Here is a 23,917-nt window from a genome sequence, read left to right as displayed (position 1 = left end):
CTGGGGCCTCCAATATGTAAGACCTAAAGTCTCACTTCCACTCCACGGAGCGTGAACAGCCGAAAGGCCTCCACGATGCTGGGCCCTAACACCCAGCGAGGCTCCGGGAACACGACAGAGAACCGAGAAACCCAGGAAGGAACACACCAGGCTAGATGGTAAAAGAGACCTTTATTAGTCTAGCCAGACGGCACTCCCGGAGCCAGGTGGCTCAGAGAGGCCAAAAAGAGAACTTTCTAAGGACTCCACAGTAGTTGTTTTCTTTTGCAAAAGAACCTTCTGAACTCAAAATTGGTAACTGCAAAATTTTCCAGATTGATCAGGAGCTTTGCCTCTTTTCATTAGAAGTTAGCCTTATGACAGACAGTGTCCAAAAATGCTTTAGTATTGCAGTAATGCCGTTGATATGTGATTTAAAGCAAAACACTTTTGAAATGAATGAATGTGGAATGAACATTAACATGCACACTCACACACACATACACACTTTGATAGTCCTGTCTGGGAGCCTAAATCACTTGTACAATTCTATCAACTAAAATGATAAAAATAACAATCAAAGTCAGAATGACTTGAATAATTTACCGCTATAGTCTGCAAGATAAGATCAAATAAAGTCATCAGGAATAAGGCAGATATTTGAAGCCAGCATGCCATTGTCTGCATTTCAAACCACCTGTTCCTAGGATGGTTTTGTCATAGAAATGATGTTGCTTTTAAGATATGTATAAATATTGCTAATACTTGGCAGTTGATTGTTTATAAATGAGTTTATTTTTAATTTGTTCTCTGAAGAAATTTTTAAAAACCTTAAAATCTCCTTGAAATTTCTCCTTTTACCACATTTAGTTGATTGCTGAAATATCTCAATCATGATCTAATTTTCTTTGGATCTCACAGCCAAAATGAACTACAGGCTAAAAGCTTTAATTACTATTATAATGAAAATCCAGCCTAAGATCACAAGGCAGACAGATACAATTATTTTAGCTTAATTTTAATCCTTTTTAACTTGTCACATAAAGAGAAGACTGGACATTTTTCTTTCAAAAGTAAGGGCTAGAAATATGTAAAATATAATGTATGAATGTAAAACTAATGGATGAAAATCCTACTCAAAACATGCTCTAGTTTACCTTGAAAACCACATGCATGTGTATTTGTGTATATGTGCATACATACTCTATTCATCACACATTAACTTGATGAATATGAAATACAGTATAAGGTTATATGTTACCTCAGCTATTATATAAGAATTATATAAGGTTACATGTTATTTAAGGATTGGAATATGAGCTGTAAAGTGCCTTTTGGGACAACTTTTTCATTGTTCCAACATCACAGAATTTTGATGTTGCTTTTATATCACGTAGCCTACTATGCGCTCAGGCTGTATGACATATTTCTAAAACGTACACATATATATTTATTCATTTATTTTGCTATATATAAAATATAGGTTGTTATTGTAATCACATACTGTGATACCATACATAATTATATGTGCTGTAGTATCATATGACTAATAGCATCACAACAAACACATGACTTATGTTGCATTGTAACACTATGACAGTTCTGATACCAAGAAGAAATAACAATTTTTGAGACCTGCTGCAATCTTATGTGATATATATATGTAGTCTGCTGTTGACCAAAACGTCATTATAGAGAGCATGACTGTAAGTTATATTCAAATCTGGTCACTGAGGTTGACAGAAATCATTAAAAGTCAGGTGAATGTGACTAGCCATTAGAGTTCCAAATTACTAAAATAGACTGGCATTTTTCCTGTGAAAAGCTTATCTTTCCCTGTAAAAAGATGACTATATAATCTCTATTTATAAATTACCGCTTAGTATGAGTCATTTTTGCTCTACCTTTGGGGATTGTGAAAGCTCTGAGGTTCTTGCATGGTCTCGCTGTTCAGCTTTATAATAAAGTAGGGTTTATTTATAATTGTAAAGAGATTATCAGATTAGAATCAAAAGATTCTAATCATAGTCCTAGTTTTCCATTTATCATTTTTCTAATCATGATATCATCAGGTCAAGCCTCAGTTTTCCTATGTGTATAATAAGGGCATAAAATAAATTACCTCTAAGGTGATCTTCTTGGTAGTGTAAAACATATGAGGAAAAAACATGAAAACAGTAGGCAATGCACAATTGGAAGTAGTGAGACACTACATTTGTATTCAGATACATGAATTTTTCACAATTGTTAGGCTTTTAATTAAATGGAGGTCCATGTCATTTTTAGATATATATTTATTTCAATTCAGTAATTTAGCAAGATGTGAAACGTATATACAGAAATACCAAACCATGAGGATGTATGTATTTGTTATGCATTGCAATCTTACACTAATAAAACTTAAAAATAATTTAGTAATGATAGAATCACATGCATTTTATAAGTATATTTAAAACAGAAATTTAAAAAGAAATGTGACTCTAACATTTATGTTAGTTTCTATAGAGTTAGCTTACCAAGGGAGATGATTCACCTCCAATTTAGGGGTAAAGAGAGTTATTTCTCCACTGCCTCCTCAAAGAAGCACAGTTCTAAATTCAGTACTGCTCTACTTCGATGAGAGATGTAAGGGAATGAGTTTTCCCTGATTCTCATTGGCTGCTAGTGATTTAATCAGATGATAAAAGGAAAGAAACCCTTGCACAGTTAATGTTTGCAACTCTGAGAACTGTGATCCTCTGCTTCAAAGTAGAGGCATATTAGTTCTTGTTCTGAATTAAATTTGGCCCAGTTGTTGAGTGTTTTCATAGATCCTTGTTGCTGCCAGTAATTCTGCCTTGAAAACACTGCCCACTGCTGTGATTTCCAGTATTCATACACAATCATAATCCTGGAAGCCAGTGCTCACAAGTTTTACTGCTCTTTGTCCTTGGGATATAGTCATATCCTTTTCTCAGGCTGTATTTACTCCCTGGAACCCCCCGCCCAATAGCTTGGCAATTACTCCCCACTGAGAAATTCGCTTTGTAACTTCTCAAATCTTCAGCAGAACCCTTGCAGAGCAAATTTTAAGCTTCCTTCAAAAAAGTAAATAAATCTAAAGTAAAACAAATCTTTTGGCAATGTAACACAGGCATGAGCTAACAATTTCCCATACCCAACTGGATGTAGAGAATAAAATTACGTTTGGCCTGAATCCATCACTGAATGTGTCTTAAGTGATATTTTTATTCAATGGCTGCTTTTAATGAGATTTTGATGTTCCAGGAAGTTAAATTGAGTCAATTGCAATCCAATAAATACTTCTATGTCTTCAGATTACACTCACTGTTTCAAAACTTGGGGAGACGTTAATGGTCCATGTTTCCACTAGAATTTTCAGAATGAAAGGAAGCATATGGCAAGAAAGTTCACAGGAACAAGGGGACATTATCAAAAGTTTACTAGTGCAAAACAGTAACCTGAAGATTTGAGAAATATGTATTCTGGTGAGTGCATATCCGTAATATGACTTCTTTCCAACAAGCTCAGTACCAAACCTTCTATTGGAAAGATTTAGAAAGGTTCCCTCTGTGTTACTCTAGAGCAATAATTTTTGTCAAATTCCTTTTTCCATTATTCACATTTTCTACCTTTTATTTTGTCTAAAAGCTGCACACTTTGTTTGTTTTTAAGATTCTCCAAAAAGGAGTCATTTGACACGTTCGCTGGCTCTTGTAATTGTGGAAAATAGAAGTAAATGTGGTAGGAAAATTAATCTCTGCACTCTTACATTTTTTCTGGATAGACGCTTTCCATAAATTTCAGTCATGGCAGAGAAGTTGTGTGCCTTGATATTTTTGTGTCATTAATTTTCGCCTTCCAAAAAGGAAACTCTTTTGGAAAGCAGTCATTTGTCATAATTGAACTGTATGGCTGGCCACTGACTTCATGTAATTCTATTTGCACTTTGCTGTATCACAGTTCTCACATATTTGTCAACTATTTACTCAAGCGTTAAAACAGATTTTGCTTTCTACCATATATTAAAAGATAAGCAATATATTCCAAGTTACTTAGAAGTCAAAATCTGACAAAACTCATTCTCATCCACTCTATCTATAGAATTACGGACCACATGTCAGGCTAGGACTCCCAGACAGCAGCTGCATCTTCAGAAATGAAAAATGTAACTTCCCTCTCTTCTCCACCCCGCTAAATGTTACAAATAACTTCTGACTGGTTCCTAAAATAAAGTTAAGGGTTTTTTTTCCCCACATGCCTGACATGATTAGTTTTGAAGTTCCATTCCAATTTACCCCAGCAGTATCTTCTCCCATCTTCAATCACTCGAGAACATTTCCTTTTAACTTCTTCCATTTATTTTTTGATGATCTTAAATAGTTTCTTCATGAAAGTGTGTGATGTTGGGTTATACAATATAAAGAACTGTAACGTGGTGAGCTATAATAATGATGACTGAGTCAACAGGAAAAAAAATAGTCTACAATTGCCCACATTTTCTAGTAAATTATAGCTGTCGTATATGGGGGGCTGTTTGAAAAAAAATGGTTTTGTTGAAATAAGGAAGTATCTTACCACATTTGCTAGAGTCTCTGTATATAAAGAAATATAAATCCAGAAAAACAGACTAAAATGTACACTTGTTCAGTATCATACTAATAAATACAATGCAACTTTTCTTTATTAGCAGATCTTTCTTTGTTTTCATCATAATTCCTATTGCATTTCAAAATAACTAGAAAGACTGTAATGCCTACCTATCATAGTGAACAAAACTTTTATCTTTTGAGAAATATTATGTTTTGTTTTAAAGACTTTTTTTCACATATAATCTCCTTAAGAGGATGTACATTGAAACATATAAAACCCACTTAGTAGTTTCCCAATTTATTTTTCCATTATAGACCATACATAAAGTTAGAGATTTTAACAGAAGTTATAACAAAGCAGTTATTAAGCATCACTAATAATAAACATGGCATAAAATAACAAAACAACCTTCCTAAAGATAACACAAATTTGCCAGGTGTGGTGGTGCATGCCTGTGATCCCAGCACTCAGGAGGCTGAGGCAGGAGGATCACTGTGAGTTCAAGACCAGCCTGCACTACATAGTGAGCTCCAGGTCAATCTCAACTACATAGTGAGACCCTGTCTCAAAATAACAACAACATCAAAAAAAGATAACATAAATTCTTTATAAAAGCAATGCTTTCTGCCTTACAGTTTCAGAGTGAATATTACATGGTGCCTAAAATTCCTTTGTATCTTTGGCCTTGTGTTCCCTAGTTCCATGACTGCAGTGACTTTATTTCCAATCTACTTCCGTCTGATGATACTTTTTCTCCCAGTCTAAATCATGTCTGATTAACCTTTGCATATGCATGCTTCAGCACAGTACTGCCTATTTGGCATAAAGTATTTTTGAAGGAATAAAACTCCTCCCTTAGCACAGTTTTTCATTCTTTCAAGCTTTCGTCTTTGTCGTTCTGGGAATGCTGAAGCCTTTCTGTTAGCCTTCCAGTTAGCCAGTCTCTGTCAGATCGCTTTTCTTCCACTCCAGATGAGACCCCAGTGTCAGTCATTTTAAGCAGATGTCAATACTCACCTTAGAATTCTCCTCTGTTCTTCTGCAATACTTGTTTTAATTCCTGAGTTGTCGACTGCGTTCTCAAATTCTGCTGGAAGAAATCACAGGAAGATACCACATATAACCATTACAAAGTGAAGTTGTCAAGGGCATCACCAGTGCGGCTAGGAAATCCCTTGCATCCTCCATACAGTGATGAATGTCTCCATCGCAGTCATATTTCCACCCACCCATCTTGCACAGTGGTCAAGAGTATGGGCTTCAGAGGTACAGTCATGTTTGATTCATAAAACTACCTACCACTCACTGAAAGCCTTCAGCAAGATACATTCTCTAAAGATCAGGTTTTCTACACTTAAAATGGAAATTTTTGCTATGCACACACCACAGAGCTATTTGCAAGATTAAATAAATCAGTACATGCAAGGCATTCAGCACAGTTTCTGGCAAACATTAACTCCTACACAAATAGTAGCTATTACTTCTTCATTGATTTCTGCAATGAGAATAAACCCATTGTTTTTTCTTTAACAATTTAAGTATTTTTCCTTTTTGTTTAATGGATAACTGATACTTTGTTTCTTGCAAACATTTCTCTGTTAATCTATACTTTTGGATCTCCTTATTCCAAGTTTCCTAGTCCCTCTTAGTGTCATTCTATTTTCAATGCATCCCTCTCTGTAACATAGTTCCTTCCCTTTTTGGTGACAAACGTGTTCAATTTCTCCATTTCCTCCATGTGATGATACTATTTCAGGCTTCCATACCATCTGTCTTCTTGCCTCACTGCCAACCTCATGGAAAAAGATCAGATCTTGTTGCTTCTATTTTCTCAGAATCCCTTACTCTCAGACTGAACCTTTACAGTCAGGACTCAGTTTCTATTAAACAGGCCTATTGAATATCATGTTTAAAATAGTCTCCAATATTGTGTTGAAATTATGCTCTCCAAACCACCAATGACCTCACAGTCACAGATGAGGTCCTCTTGCACTGCCTCTCCATTTGGTCATAATTCCCTCATCACTTGTCTCTCTTCCTCCGAAGCACTGTTTGGCCCTGTCTAGTACTGGCTGCGCCTCCTCCTTCAACCTTTCAGCAATGATCTCTCTCATCACGTATCTGTTCTGCTTTTTAGCTGTCTCTGCTCTCCACTAATTGATATTCATTGTAAAGGTTTTGATTCTTGTCTATTGATTCCCAAATCAGGAACTTTAACTCTGACCTCACTCCAAAATCATCAATTAGGGGCAGGGGATTTAGCTCAGTGGTTCTGTCACCTGCTTCGTAAGCTCAAGGAAAGTTTGACCCCTGGCACAAATAAACAAACGAAAATCGTAAATTAAAATTAAAATTATACATTGCACCTCTTCATTTTGACTTATCTTTAACATTTTCATTAAATAAGAAAATATTAAAAATCTTTATGCCTCTCCATTTTCCATTTCTTCTTACTTCTGTCAAAATTTCGCTCTTCACCCGGTTGACATCTGAGATTGTTTATAAGGTTTAACGTCAGATACTGTCTTGGTAACACAGGAGTCAAGGTCAAGCGCAAGTCTTCACGTGGAAGTTGCAGCGTGCTTTCCAGAAGATATAGCTAAAGTGACTAATGATGATGGTCACACTGAGAAACAGATTGTCAATGGAGGTAAACTATCCTTCCATGGGAAGAAGACGCCACTTGGAACTTTCATGGCTAAAGAGATGAAGACAATGCCTAGTTTATTTTTTTTATTTTTATTTTTTTATCTTATTGAGTTTACTGGTACTTTTTAGTATACAGTACCGTTACATTCATCCTTGGGATCTTGTACCTTTGCATGACAGGTCTTGCTTCTCACTTTTCCCCCTTACCCCTGCTCACCCTTCACTCCCCACCCTTCTCTGTTTACTAAGACTTTGTTTCCATTTTTTTCATTTTCTCACATTTTTCTTGTCCCTTATTTCCTTCCCCTACCCTTCCCACTTCCTCTACACCTTTAGCCCCTTTCTTCCTAGTTTCCATTATCGGTTATACAATTTGGATTTTATTGACACTTTTAGCTTTTCACACCAGAGAAATGATTTGGTATTTACACATGTGTGTCTTGTTTATTTCACTTAAGTGTATGGCCTCAAAATGCATCCATTTTCCTATGAATGACTCTAGCTTCTCATTCTTTATGGCTAAGTAGTATTCCATTTCATAGAAAAACCACATTTTCTTTATCCAGTCTCCAACTGATGACAATTGGGCTGTTTCCAAGTTTTAGCTATTACAAACTGTGCTTCTATAAGCATGGGTGTGCATACTCTACTGTCATATGGTTCTTTTAATTCTATTGGAAAGATACCCAGCAGAAGGATGGCTGGGTCAAAAGACAATTCCTCGTTCAAAAGGACAGGGTAGTAGGGGCTAGTGCAGCTGGTGATTTTAATTGAAGCCAATGCTCACTTACTGTTTCAGAAACTCTGGGGCCCTAAGAACTCAGTAGCTCTACTGAACTGCTGTACTATAAGTGATTCAACATATCTCGGATGATAGCACATCTATTTACAACATGGTTTCTTGGATATTTTAAGCCCATTGTTGAGACTTACTGCTCAGAAAAAATGATTCCTTCCAAAATATCATTGCTTTTTCACAATAAGCAAGAGGTCTCCTGGAGATGTGTGAGGAGAACAGTGTTGGTTTCATGTTTGCTAACACAAAACCCACTCTGTAATCCAGGGATCCAGAAATTACTTTTACATTAAATCCTATAATCTAAGAAATACATTTTGTAAAGCTCTATGAGGAAAAGTGAAAACTCTGTTAGATATGAGCAAAGTTAATTGCAAATTGTGTGGAAGGAATTCACCATTTTACGCTTTGTCACGAACTTCCTGATGCACGGGAAGAGGTGAAAACAGCAACATTCACAGGAATTTGGAATAAGTTCATCCCAACCCTCATGGAGGATTTTGAGGCATTCAGAATTTTAGTGGAAGAAATAGCTGCAGATATAGTGGAAACGGCAAGAGAGCGAGAGTTACAGTGGACTCTGCAGATGTAACTGAAATACTGCAATCTCATGATGAAACTTGCAGAGATGCTTCTCATTAATTAGCCAAAAAGGAAGTTTCATGAGATGTAATCTTCTCCCAGTGAAGATACCATGGAACATGATGGAATTACAACAAAAGATTCAGAATATTACATCAATCGGGCTGAGAAAACTAATGAAATTTGAGAGGGTTGATCCCAGATTTGAAAGAACTAATATGGATAAAAGTCTATCATACAGCATCATGTTTTACTGAAAATACTATATGAAATAAACATTTAATCAGTGTTACAAATGCTGCTGTCATTATTTATGAGACATTCCATAACCACATCACCTTCAGTCACCACCACCTGACCACATGCAACCATCGACATTAAGTCATGACCCCCACATCAAAAAGATTATGACCACTCAGAGTTCACATCATCATTGGCTTTTTTAGACATAAAGTATTTAAATTTAAGTACATGCTGGACATGGTTGTGCATGCCTGTAACCCCAGCACTTAGGAGGCTGAGGGAGGAGATCACTGCAAATTCTAGGCCAGCCGGGGCTACAAAGTAAGTTTAAGACCAACATGAACTACACAGTGAGACCCTTTCTCAAAATCAAAAAGTATATAACAGTTGTTCATATATATCCAACAGCACACATAATACACATGACATAAACAAGTCTTACATGCACTGAGAACCAGAAAAGTACATTCATGAGACTCACAATATCTGTAGTGCTCTGGAAAGGAACCCACAACATCCCTAAAATGTAGTTATACATTTGTTTACATCAACAGATTTCTAACAGACTTGAAAATATAAAGTGCCCCAAATTACTCAGAATGATCACCTTAACATAGAAAAGTCCTGTCTGAACACTGTTTAGATTTAAGTTTAATCACCTGCTGAAATTGAAAAACTTCTAATCTCTGCACAAATAAAACTGCTATTACTACATATGTTTGGAATCACTCAACAATCAAATTCTGGATTTACCATCTACTGCTGCTATGCCCTTGCTTATCCTTACTAAATTGCCTATCCAAAGGAGATGGGTTGTAACATTTACCTCAGAAAGTTTTCCAAAATAAAATTCAGCAATATTTTAAAGCAACTGAGATACTATTTGGCCAATGATAAGCAATATATATAATTATGATTCTTTTTGAAAACTCTGCAAATAAGACTGAATTTTCAATTTTTCCTTCCTTCTAGAGTGCATTTGACATGGGTCATATTAACTCCATTTTTTAAAAACGTGGCATATTAATATATGACTTAGGTAAGACTATTGAGGTTGAACCCATCACATATTTTTAAATTATTCATTTTAAATGTTTTTTTTTCTTTATGGTTTTTAAATCTTTAAGAGATAAATAAGATTTATGTTTGTCAACACACAGAAATGCCAACCCACTCAAAATTGCCAGTAATTTTCCCAATTTAAAAAGTCTTTATCCATCAAGTTTTTCCAAACAGATTTTTTTTTTTTTTTTTTTGTACCAGGGATTAAACTCATGACCTTGCACTTGTGAGGTAGGAACCACTGAGCTAAATCCCCCACCCTAGATCATTTTGAAATTGTAATGCAGTTTGAAAAGACCAAGCAACTATTTTTTTTAACTTCTGTGTGATTTTTCCTTACATCCTAGCTTAAATGGAAAACAAGTTACATAGTTACACAGTTAAAAACAGTCTTATGTTGGTATAAGTTCCTTCATTTCTAAACTAGAAACATAAGGGGAAAAATCTTAGTCGAAAGTAAATATTGACCTTTCCAGGTGAAAATCGTATCGAGGAAATAATGCATTGTTGCCCAATATTCCGAGTACTGCCAGAGAAGAAAATCAGATATTCCACGTGAAGTCTTCTATAACACACTTGCACGAAAGTATTAGATATTTGAAAATCATTGGTCTAACCTTTCAAAATGAAATAACTTCTCTAAAACAATTTTTGTCAATAAGCTAAAGATGCTGTCAATGTGCATAAATACTAGGTAAGTGTGATTGATTTCTTTACTAACTTTTCTTATTAAAAATTAACTAATAATTAAATGTTTAGAAGGAAAAGCAAATTTTATTTTCAGACATACAATAGTTTGTGGTGCCAAAAATCAATGCTAAATTGAAATATATTGATTGTTACATTATTTATAAAATATCCAGAAAGTTGTGTCAGAAACATTTCTATCTTTTCATGATCTTACAAACTGTATTTCTAATCCTTACATTAAAATTATATTGACTGTAGATATGTTTTCTTCCTTGTACCAGATAAATTGCTTAGATTGTGTTAACCTATCCTAGATTCCAGGAAAAATTGACTATAAATTAATTTCAACTTTTTACATAGTACAGTGTTCTTCACATTTCTAAAAGCTGATAAAATGTAGCTGTCCAATAATTTTTATATGTAAACTTCAGTGCCGTGTCTGCTTCTGTATTGTTCACTAACAATGTGAACTATTACTGTGAATGAACACTGATTTTAAAAAGTACTCACTACAGTTTCATGGACTATGAATTGGTTTAAATATTCATGTTCACTTGAGAGCTATTTAGAAACTTATTGAAAGAGTTAATAGAGGTCACTATAATTTGGCACTCATGAACTAAAATTAGGCAGTAGAATTTTCTTTGCATTATAATTCAATGTTCTATTGCTCAGTAATATGTGAACATTTAACATAATTTACTCTTCAAATATATAAATACAAATCATTGAAATTTTGTTTATTATTGAGGGTTTTTTTTTTTTTTTTGATACTGGGAATCGAATTCAGGTCCATGCGCTTGCAAGGCAGGTGGCAGAACCCCTGAGCTAAATCCCCAGCCCTATTTATTGAGTTTTAGAAAGAACATTTATTAAGTTTTAGAACATTTTGTAATGAGTATATTATAATTGCTCTCTTGGGTTAGTAGCAATATCTATTTTGTAAAAATTTTAAGACGTGTATACATATATCTACAAATATAGAACTTTATAATGTTACATTTATAAAGAATTATGAAATTTAAAGAGACCTAACATATTTTTTCCTCTTCCCTTTAAGTGTCCAAAACTGTTTATGATTAACTTAATTAATTTGTTAGATTAATAATAGCAAAACCCCTAACAAGAACTGAGAAATTGTCAAAATAGCATTCTTCAGAAGGTGTCTTGACATGTCACACGTCAGAACGGGACCCAACAGAAGACAATTAAACTTCCAGTAGACTAGGGGAAAATCTGTTAGACAATCCTGTTAATGTATGAGATTAATTGGAAAATGTGAAGTGGAACATGGATTTAAATCTATTTTAATAAAAACAAAAGAAAAAATTCCTTAATATTTACCAATGTAGAATAGCACCTCAGTCTGGGTTCAAAATCCTAGATCAAATAAAGAATAATTTGATGAGCCAGGCTTGGTGGTGCACACTTGTAATTCCAGCATTTGGGAGGTTGATGCAGGAGGATCGCCAGGAGTGCTAGGTCAGCCTGATCTACACAGTGAGTTCAACACTGGTCTGAACTACATAACAAGAAAAATCTCAACAAAAGAATAATGTAATAATTTAATGGGAATTTACTTCCAGCAACTACATTAGAGTTTCAGCGTTCTAGTAGAATCTACTAAAAATAAGATAATAGATTTCCAACAAATAAACAAGCAAGGATTTAGTCGAGGGCTCTAGTAATACTGAAAAGAATTAAATGTCACTAACTGAGTTCAGAAATAAAGGTTATACAAGCTGGGTGTGGTTGGTGCATGCCTGTAATCCCAGCACTCAGGAGGCTGAGGCAGGAGGATCCCTGTGATTTCGAGACCAGCCTGGGCTACATAGTGAGTTCCAGGTCAGTCTCAACTACATAATGAGACCCTGTCTTAAAACAAACAAACAAAAAAGCAAACAAACAAGCAAAAAGAAATAAAGGTTATACAACATGTGCAAGGTATAGTAACTCTGAATAGCATTTAAAATAAAGATTTAAAAATATGAACCCGTTCATCTGACTTAATCACTCTGTCCTTGGTTGAAGTTAAGCAGAGCACTTCACTTCCCTCTCTCGGTTGTAAACTTACTCTCCTGTGACAGACAAAGAGCTCAATATCTTGGTTCTGTCTTCAATATCCTAAGTGCTCTTCTGAACCTAAGAAATCTCTCAGGCATTTGTACACCATATTTAATATTTTCTCCAACATTTAGAGAAAACATTTCCAAATATGCTGATGGAAAACTGAAAAGGAGGAGCTGTCCTTTTAATATACACAATCTGTGTTAAAGACCCTTCAGATTACAAGGTTGTGAAACAAGTAGTTCAGGTTGTTGAAAAAGTTATGCTTTTTGTTATTGCTTCATTTACTGGAATGTGAAACATATTTACAATGAATATTAAGAAGAAAATTTACATATGACTGAGGGCAAATACTAAAATAGACATTCATTATATTGTAACTTATATTTCTCTTTAAAATTGAAAATATTAAATGTCACAGTCTGAGAAAGTATAATTCTCATAGTGTTTTCATAGCATAAGATGAATAAAAGCAAATCTACCTGAAAAATGATTCTGAGGGTTTAAATTTTATGGACTAAATATTAACACTAATATGTAATACATTAAATACTTTATACACTTAGCATTTTATGGATTTCAGTACTTATCGTACATATCTCAAAAGTGACTATATTTTAAAATATAACTAACAACTGGAATTAGTCATCCCCCTTCTGTTTAGTTTATAGTTCTAGCTCTCTATGGTATATCTCCAACCTGCTCTGAAAACCAAATTTAAAATTATTTAATGTCAAGGTGAAGAGAATATTGTTGGCCATGCTCAACCAGTTGATGACTTCTTTAGAAACCAAGACTTGGATCACATAGTCCTTCAAGGATACTTTCGCCTACAGCAGAGATCTAAGATTTAGGGACTGAGATTCATCAAAAAATGAATGAATTAATTAATTAATAAAAATAAATGTAAAATCTACTGTGTGGTCAATGTAGTAGGAAAAATCCAAATCTTGACTTCCTTTACCTTTAACCCAAAATACTGAGAGAAATGTGTGCAAGTTATAAATAGAATTAACTTTACATTTGTTACATAATTATATGTTAATAGGTCAGACATATATTTTCTTATGAACAGATTTTTTTTTCTTTTGTAGAATTCTTCCCTCACCAGTGGTTTCTTTGCTCAGGCTATGCTCACGCTCAAACTATCTCATCTGTATTAAAAAGTTTGGGTGTCAGTCAAAATGTAAATTAAAACAACACTAACATTGCATCTCACCCCAGAAAAAATGGCTATCATCAAGAAATTGACCAATAACAAAGTCTGGTAAGGCTATGAGGATAAAGGAACCCTTCTTCATCGTTAATGGGAATATAAACTGGTATAACCACTTTCAAAATCAGTATGGAGATTTCTCTAAAAACTAAAGCTAGAGGTTCCATTTGAGCTGGCTATTTTCCTTCTAGATATTTCCTTGAGGGATCTAAAAGCATCATACCACAGTGATACATGCATTCCCATGTTACTAGCAGCACAATTTGTAATAGCTAAAACTTGGAAACAGCCCAAATGACCATCAACAAATGAACAGATCAAGAAAATATGGTATTTACATTCAATGGAGTATTACTCTGCCATAAATAAGGATAAATTTGAGACATATCTAGGTACATGGATACATATTGAGACCATAATTTTAAATAAAACAAATCAGACAAGTTTTAATATAATATTGTTTCTCTGGGAGGAAAATCTTAAAGTGTAAATAAGGAGTCAAACAGAGGATAGATATTGGGAAGAAGGAGAGGGGAGAAGAATAGAAGAAAACTTATCAAAGTGGGAAGAGGAACAGGGATGGGGAGGAGAAAGGGAAAGATCGGGAAAGGGTTTTTTTTTTTTAAAGAGAGAATGGAAGGAAATCATGGGAACAGCATTTGAAAATGGGGAAGGGAAGAAGGGTTGAAGGGAAAGGAGAAGAATGGGCCAGAAGAATTAAGATGTGATATGTACAGGTGCATATTCCTGATGATGAATGTGATCATTACACAGGGCAAACATGTGTTACTAAAAAGAAAAATAATACGAAGGATGATGATGCACCTCACAATATAAATTTTTCATCATTTTTAAAGTATGAGTAGGCAAACATGTTTAGTTTCTTTCAATGGGTTTAGACATTAAAATGAGTAAAAGGAAAGAGAAGAGGAGAATTTATCTAAATCCAGAATAAAGAGTGCTCATTCTTTTCTACAAAGTTTTGTGTTAGAAAATAAATGATGAGACACAGTTCTAATCCCAGCTCTCAGAAGGCCAAGAGAAGAGTATCAAAACTCTAGGGCCACTCTGGGCAAATTGGTGACAGGTTTTCTCAAAATAAAATGTGAGGATACAGCTCAGTGTGAAAACCCTGATTTCAATTCACAGTCCCCCTGACACCCAAAAAGAAATTAAATTGGGAGGCTTAGGCAGGAAAGTCATAAATTTGAGACCAGTCTGGGCTCCATAGCCAGATTCTGTTTTTAAAAAGGGGGTAGAGTGAAAGAGAAAGATAGCAATTAGGAAATTATGAAGGATGATTGGTAAACACACAACTTTGATTTTAAAGTCTGCCATTCTGTAGTTGATGTTTGTGGGCTTCTAGATGAAGTCTTTGAATAGAACCGTGAATGTGACCAGTTTTCCCTGCTACAGTCCCCTGTTTCCAGCATCCTGGTACACAGAGGGATTTGTGGGGAGAACAAACCCGTGATCACATTCCGAGCTGCTCTAGGCATCCTGGTGTGGAACCCAGGCCAGGTCCAGTGTCATGGCTTGGCATAGTTTAGGTAGGAAAAGTAAATTATACAATCACTATTATCAAAATTCAAGGAGTCTCATTCAGAGCAGAGTCTCCTTCTGGTCCAGAACAGATGTAGTAAATAGGAAGTGTGAACTAACACTGAACCAAAAGCTTCACTTTATTAAAATGACTTTATAAAAAATTAAAAGTGTTACTATAGTGCATGCAAAGACAAGTTTGAAACAAAGAGAGAAGTACTAGTTCAAACCATACCTATTTGTCCACATCCAACATTTACGTCTTTTAAAAATAAGAATTTCATGATTCTAATACATAGCTAAATGTAACTACATTTCATGATTTTCATATAAATTTAAGTCTACATCAAATCTGAAAATTTTAAACACAAGCAATAAATATTAAATGTAGGTTGCACATACTCATCAGAAATGTGATCATTATTATCTATTTTCTTTAATAACTAAACACTATCCTTAATTTTAGAAAAGTGAAATTGGCACTACTATAGATGATCTAATGTTATAAATACCGTACTAGTCTTTATTTATCACAGTAGGCAATCATTGAGTGACCTCATAAACCTACATAAAAAAACAAAGTCTAATCCATTTAAAAGGGAATCCTATGTAAGAAACTGACAAAGTACATATTAAAATATCAACTTGGCTTGTTATAAACAACGATGATCAGTGGTCCATGAATATTGTGTTCTTTTGCTCTGATGATTGCATCTTATTTTTATTGTTTTCATTTTAGTATTCATCTAGTAATACTAATCATGTTATTCATACAGAATCTCTCCTCTTTACATGGACTTCTTAATTAAGTATATTACGATATCCTCCAGATCTAATAACCATCTTAAATTTACTTTCTTTTTTTTTGAGACAGGGTCTCACTATGTAGTTGAGACTGACCTGGAACTCACAATGCAGCCCAGGCTGGTCTCGAACTCACAGCAATCCTACTGGCTCAGCCTCCTCCTGAGTGCTGGAAGTACAGACGTGTGCCACCATGCCTGGCTGTTAAATTTACTCTTTAAATTACTGCAAAAGATTTAAATTGCTGTGCCCAACCCAACTGCAAAACTTCTATAAATTTTAAATGCTAAATTAATAATTCATGGGATGGGTTAAATATTGCAAATTTTAAATATCTAAATTAATCTTCCCTAATACTTGGGGATGAGTAGAAGCATTCCTCTCTCCAACCAAGATGTATCTGCCAGGTGCTAATATCAGTTCAACCAGTATAATTGTGTATAATTGTGAAGATAAGTTTGCTAAATTACTCTGAAAATTAATGTATTTCTTTTTTTTATTTTCTTGGTAACCAGGATCCAACTCAGGTCCTTGCACTTGCAAGGCAGTGGCACCACTAAGCTAAATCCTCAGTCCCAAAAATCAATGTATTATCAATGGTGTATTGCAGCAGAGCTGATCTATTAAGTCAGATTCCTAGATTATCTAAGTATCTGTTTAGGCTAAATTATGCCATATTACACGGAGTTTGAAAGACTGATGAAATCAACTAGAAAGTGGAAATATTTACCATTTTAAGATGAATTTATTTTGAGACCATTAATCATTTCTCTTGTGCTGAATTTGTTTAACCATTATTCCTTTTCATTAGTACAAAAATTTCATCTTCTGAAATTATTTCTTGAATTACATTGTAACAATAGTTTAAGCTATGAACAAGTAATTTCTTCACTGAGTGCTGTAATTCAGGGTTTTTTTTCTATTTTCATTACAATTGAAAACAAATGTTAAATAGACTTTTGTTGTGTGCTTTCATTTTCTGTATATTGAGTCTATTGAGTAAACACATGGAACAATGAAGTCTTCTGGGATTCTTTCTGTGGTGTAGTCACAGGGTACCTTGGGGTCCTCCACAAAGGTCTCCATATTCCTATCTAATGTCTCCACTGAAAAAGTTGCAAGAACCAGTCCCTCATCTCTCAAGCCAAATGTCTATGCCCTTTAACATATTTCTCTCTCTTCAGAATAATTTTCACCCCCCTTCCTAGCTATCAACCAGTTTCTTCTTTTTCTAAGACTTTTGTTTGTCATTGCACAAAATTCAAGCTAAAGGTTATAGTTTTAAGTCTTTCTGTTTTTCTTTTATAGTTCTTTCGTATTCTTTTTATCTTTTCTCCTCCCTCACCACTCTGATACATTGTAAATATCAGATAGAAAAAAAAATCCCTTCCAATATTTGTATGCAATCAGGAGGGAAAAATAAAATACCTCCCCACTGTCATTATGTATTCTCTAATCTTGCATTCAAAATTCAGTTTCATTTCAGTGATCACAGATTCAAAGGAAGTATTTTATTACCTCTTATAAGAAGTCAACTGGGTAATTAGATGATATCTTTTTGTCTGTGATGACTATATATGTATCAAAGGGAATTGCTATGGTTGTTCGAATTTCCCAAGAAACAGAGAACATACAGAACACCATTGATATACACATGGAGAAGCTTGAAAAATAATAAATACTAAAAAGGAAAATCTTAAAGCAACCAAGAGAAACAAGAACCTGAGAGAGATTTTGGGTTCCAGAAAGTGCAAAGATGAGCAAGGTGTTAGTCACCTTTCTGTTGTTGGGACAAAATACCTTACATACACAAAGAAGAAAAGGTTTATTTTGACATAGGTTTCAGAGGTTTTAGTCCTAGATCAGCCTACTCCAAGGCAGAAGCATCATGGAGAGCCCAGCAGAGGAAAGCTGCTCTCATTAGGGCAGTTAGGAAACACAGAGCAAGGCAAGGAGCCAAAGAAAAGATTCACCCTTCAAAAGCGAGTCTCCAGTGACTCCCTCCATGGGGCCTCAACTCCTCAGAGCCCACTCAAGTACAAACTCATCAATGGATTGATCCACTGAGCACTGCCACATTAAAATACATGAGTCTCCAGGAAACAATGTGCACTTAAACCATAACAAGTCTAAGATACAGAAGATCTAAAAAGTCAAAGAAGCTACAGGTTCTTCTAGATCACTGATGGTGTTGCAAATGAGTGTTGACAAGTATATCTAGGTTTTCTTTTCATTTGTAATATTCCTGGAGATTGTGGGTCTAAAGATGAGGAAAACAAGCCCAATACGATGGCAGTGGGGTGCTCCTGTAATATCAGCACTTTAGGAGGTTGAAATAGGAGGACCGAAGGTTCAAGCCCTGCCTAGCCATTTTAATCAAAATCTGTCTCAAAATTAAAATGTTTTTTTTCTCCTCAGTGGCCATGGATATAACTCAGTGATGGATCTCCCCTTGGTTTAATACCCCATACCTATAAATACATAAATAAATAAAGGAAAAATACAGAGCAGCACACAAAATATAAATGATAGAAGTATTTTACTGTCTTTGGGAGGCAAAATGGTCTTTTGGTGTATCTTATTTTAGATATTAATGTTAGAAGTATATTTCACTTTGAAAAAGTTTGTATTTTTAACTTTGAAAATTTAAACTCTAACTCTAAAAGTATATATTCTTGAGAATTGGAAAAAAAAGTGCTGGTTGATCTAAAAAAAAAAGACTTAGAAATCAGGAGGCTTACACCACAGTGGAATAAGGAAGAACTTAGCTTAGGGTCAGGGGATTTGGCTCAGTGGTTCTGCCACCTGCCTCACAAGCGCAAGAACCTGAATTTGATCCCCAGTACCAAAGAAGAAGAAGAAGGAAAAAAACAGCTTAGTTTTTATAATTACATTACTTAAAATGTCAATAGAAATATGAAAGAATTTTCATTATTCTGAAATGTATACATAGATTTTTTTTTTATAACAGCAAATATAGTAGATGAACATTCAAGTCTGATCCCAACCAGGCTCTTCTGGGGTGAAGGTGGAAACACTGATTATACTTTTACATTTGTTTTTCCTTAATTTCAACATAGGTTGCATTCATCTACTGTTCCACTGGAAAAATGAAAACCTCCTGAGATTTATTGCACAAACTAGATGTGGCTGCTAGGAACAACCTTGGTTTCTATCTTCATCGATAATGATTTAGTTCTTACTTATCTTCACTCAAACAGACTCCTGGTAAAGAAAGCACTACCAAAAGTCTTGAAGCATGTGCAAAAGTAGTCTGAGTAGATGCTTACAGGGAAATAGATATGAAAAAAAGTTAACATGAGTGTTAAATAATAATGGAAGATTCACTATTCCGTCTGTACCTACAATCTGTGATTCTGACAACAGTGTTGGTCAGTGTGATACATAAAAGGAGAGGAATAATAGGGATAGGGTGATGGGTAAAAGCATTTCTTTTCCTTTGTGGTTTTCTGATCCCTCTTCTTTCTTACTCTGTCCTGAGTAGCTAGTTTCAATGTCTATCTGCAATGTCTACTGGTACCAGGGAAATTCATAGGTGAATTTTTAGTTCCTGTCCAACTCTTAAACAATTGGTATGCCATGTTTTCTACACAGAGACGCTTCAGTAAACTTACAATTTCCTAAAGACTTTTGTTTAGTACTTATTTCATCTTTCTGATATGTGAACTCATTAGGACCAGGCAGCAGTTGTATTTACAGCTTCGCAGAATAGTGGCCGACCTAGAGTCTGATCTATGGAGTGATGATCTTCATTGGTGTCTCTATAGATAAGGTAATCAGACTTCTTCCCTACAGACCAGGTTAGATTTCAAAAAAATCACCAGTTATTCTTTATGACCCCATGATCTTGGCAGCAGTCCACACTTCGTTGATATCAATCAAACTTTCAAAGGATACTTACTCCTGGAAATATTTGGTTAGTGTCATCTAGCAGTCTAGAGGTTCTAGATTGCTGTCATCTGCCCAAAAAGGAAGCAGATGTCAAACGTATTACCAGTGTCATTCAAGACCAAGTTTATAATGGTGTTGTCTCAAAAGAAAAAGCAGTTCTTCGGCTTCCAGGAGTGATCAGTACCATCTATAGACAGCCACACATTAGGAGGCTGTAATGACAGGTTTGAGTATACAGGAAAGGAGACACTAAAAAAGACTTTCTTGGTATTTTTCAGACATACATATAAATTGTTGATGCATATGTATCAGAATCTATAATATATATATATATATATATATATATATCACAATTTCTGAAATGGAAAGGGCATCACTGCCAAAAACTAGCACAGTACCTCTAATTTTAAAAGAAAAATACACCAATATTAAATGCAGAAATAATACAGTGCTATTTTTATTGATTTTTAACATGCACACAATTTTAGTTATAAGATTTCTGAAAGTTCCATCACTACACAGTAAGTATTAATGTTTGAGATAGTGGTCTTCCAACATACCATTTATCTTAATGGTGCATCTTACACTCCATGATATTTTAAAATCTAATAAACATATATCATGCTTGCTGCAAAGGACTAGTAAAACCATTATCTAGTAAAAAATTTCTGAGGTTTATATCTAAACTTGTAATCATTGAAGAAACACAGTAAACGTTACATGATTTCATCAGAATTCTAGACATAAAATATTAAGACAAAATATAGAAAACCAGTATTTCTGATAGTAAAGCTCAAATGTTTATTATATCAGCTATTTTTATCTCAGATTTCAAGAGATAAAAATATATTTTTTGAGATTATTTTATTTTGTTACATTCTGTTTTTTTACAATAAAAATGTAATTTAGGAGAAATTTGGTTTTACAATATTTTTGACTTCCTCAAAATTCATGGGAAAGTGACTGCTGATTCTAGCTAGTAATATTTAAGCGATTCAGAAAAATGCATTTACCAAGTAATCTTTGTCTCACTGTTCTGTAAATTAAAATTTTCCAAATACAGAACAGAAAATATTTGTCTGTTTCCTGTTCAGAATTATATTTATCAAAGTGGAATTCAGTCAATCCATAGCTAAATCTAGAATTTATACAGACCTACTTTCATATAAACCTGTGTATTGTGTGAATTATTCAAGCCATAATAAATAATAGGAGAAAAGGACCCAAACCCTGTATTGCATAAAAAGGCAGAACAGCTCATTAAATCCAACTAAAATATATAAAATAACTGACCAAAAAGTTTCATAAACTTTTTGATGAAATACTTCACAAATTGATGATAAAATGACATAGAACATGGCATAAAATAATTAAAAATATAGAAAATACCTGAAATATTGAATTGAATGAAGATATTATATTAAAGAATAGTTTTTCATTTCTGTAAGATGGAGAGTCATCAGAACCAGAACTAGGAATAAATTTGGAAGTTCACCATTCAAATTATATTCATCAGTTACACATACAAAAATAACACAAAAAGCCTGATGTTAAAAGGAGAATATAATGATTAATAGATAAACATTAAACCATACTTTCCAAGTTTTAGACAAAAAATGGCTTCTTATTAGCCTTTAATAAAAGAATGGCACTGCAATACACAAGGGCATCCTCTGAGGAAACTTCATGGTTCTCCTTTAAAGTCATTTGAATCTCGAGGCTGAGGTGATAACTCAATTCATTCAAATTATATTTACTCAACATTTAATTCCTTTGGTGATATTTCTCAACTTTCACAAATATAAGTGGTCAATATTTCAACAAATATAGTTGTCACATGTATTTTGCAGCTCATACGGTTTCTCTGAGGGGCAAATGACAATATACACCTAAGAGCTGTTTCCATAACTGCTGTGTTCTAATTGAAGGATAGCTAATTCTGAAGCGTACAGTCAAATTTATACCAAGACTAGTTCTGAATCAATTTTCAGGAATTGTGATTGTCTTTGTTTTCTGAAGACCTATAGTAAGATTTTCTACTGCTGTTCTGAGCTTGCTTCCTGAGACTCGGCTGTCATTGTTCAAAAGTTTGACCCAGAGGACACATTGTTACTAAGGATCTCACTAGCTCTCAGGTAATGGCTTCTGGTTACAGCTCAGGTTGATACTGAAATTTTGCTTTCATTATTTCCAACTCTACTACTACCTATACCCACTGATCTCTAGACGGTGATCTAGGCAGAAATTTAGTGCTCTTATGTGGCACCATTATGTGTTGTCTTAATAGGTGTAGGATACAAATGCCTCAGGTTTTGAAAGGCAGCTTCCCTTGAGTGTGGTAGTTTAATGGGCTATCAAAACATGTAGACATCTATGTGCTTAGTGAGCTCTACATGGAAGTTTATATCAGCTTCCTCAGACATCGAAGGGACCATAAAAGATTGTTAGCTCAGGTTAACTGCATCATCTCTGCGTATCGCCCAATTCGTCAGAAATGGAGCTCAGAAATGGAGAGCAATGTGAATTGAAAAAAAAAAACTCTAGATCGTCTCTTTAATTAAAAATATTATCTATATTTTTTTGATAAATACTTCTAACATGTAAAGTTGGCTTTGGATGTTTCCAAAGATTCACCGACCTCTGGAGTCCCAAGGTGTTACACTGACTCGAGAGTCTTAATTCCCAGTTGTAGCCTCTCTACGACATGGATTTGGAAAGCCCTTAAATCCTACTATGCCACAATTGGATATTCATGAAATCTTTCTATTTCCTGAGTTTCTTAAAAGCAGGCCCACCTGTCTTACATAACCTAAGCCAACTTCAGAATTATCAAAGAGAAAAAATTTGTTCAGAAATCTCTCAGGGAATCTGAAAAGTACCATATTAAGACTATTACAATGATATTAAACTTACAGCAACTTTTAATGAAAAATGTGCTCTATGAATAAAATCTTTAAAAACTGAATGTAGAAATATTGTGTAATAAACCAATTTGCTTTAAAATACTTAAAATATATTAATGTTTCTCCAAGACTGTACATAAAAATTTTACTCTTGGCATTTAATTTTAAAAAAAGTAAATATTGAAAACAGCCCTGAACACTAAATGCTCAGAATAAATTTTGGCTATTAATCATTCCCTCCTCTTTCTCATATTTCAAAATAACTATAAAACATTTTCTCATAAACATTAAAGTATACAAAGGTGGCTTCTGACAATGTTCTTTATTTTATGTAATTGTGTTGTTTTTGAAATATAATGCTTTGAAAAACTGATGTATACTTAACAACAGTGTCTACAAAATCTGAGTATCTTTAATCAGAACAAAATACACATTCTGTACTGTAATCTCCCAACATCCAGATGATAAAAATAGAGCTGAAGAGTCTGTAATCAGAGCCCAAAAGTTCTTTAGGAATGAACAAGTAGTGGACAGGAAAAGGAATCTGGTTATGATGGTATGTCTAATGCTTTCTTATAATTTAACAAGAAATTTAAAACTGTCAAGGTTCTGGCTCACTTCTAGACTTCTTAAAATTATCAACAAATTAGAAATAACCATGACGTGGACTATTGGTTACTATATTAATATTACCATTATCTAATTATTTAATAATTATTTTGCATGCTATTTAATTGTTCATAAACAACTTTCTCGTTTGCCTTTCAAAACAGCTTAAGAAAGGGTCCATTCACCATTTACTTTGTTTTAGGTAGTTTGTATTTTCTTTTTCTAATTGACAAAAGTGTTCCTCCATCTAATATATGTAAAATGTTGCTA

At 34.2% G+C, this 23,917-nt stretch overlaps 1 protein-coding gene and 1 long non-coding RNA gene across 2 annotated transcripts in view; one reads left to right on the top strand and one right to left on the bottom strand.

Moving 5' to 3' along the window:
* Olfm3 (olfactomedin 3) overlaps positions 1 to 23,917 on the top strand; it is a 191,601-nt gene that overhangs the window by 100,002 nt on the left and 67,682 nt on the right. The gene's annotated exons all lie outside the window — the stretch shown is intronic.
* The window catches only part of LOC117284014, a 46,849-nt gene continuing 28,078 nt past the window's right edge, over positions 5,147 to 23,917 (bottom strand). Inside the window, exon 3 of the long non-coding RNA XR_004515090.1 lies at positions 5,147 to 5,659. This is a non-coding gene — a long non-coding RNA (uncharacterized LOC117284014). The remainder of the gene's footprint in view (positions 5,660 to 23,917) is intronic.

The sequence above is a fragment of the Fukomys damarensis genome, unplaced genomic scaffold, assembly GCF_012274545.1.
Source record: "Fukomys damarensis isolate Sample0158 unplaced genomic scaffold, DMR_v1.0_HiC HiC_scaffold_33, whole genome shotgun sequence".
In the NCBI taxonomy this organism is placed as follows: Eukaryota; Metazoa; Chordata; class Mammalia; order Rodentia; family Bathyergidae; genus Fukomys; species Fukomys damarensis.
The sequence above is the reverse complement of the archived record's forward strand: the minus strand, read 5'-3'. Positions and strand labels throughout refer to the sequence as shown.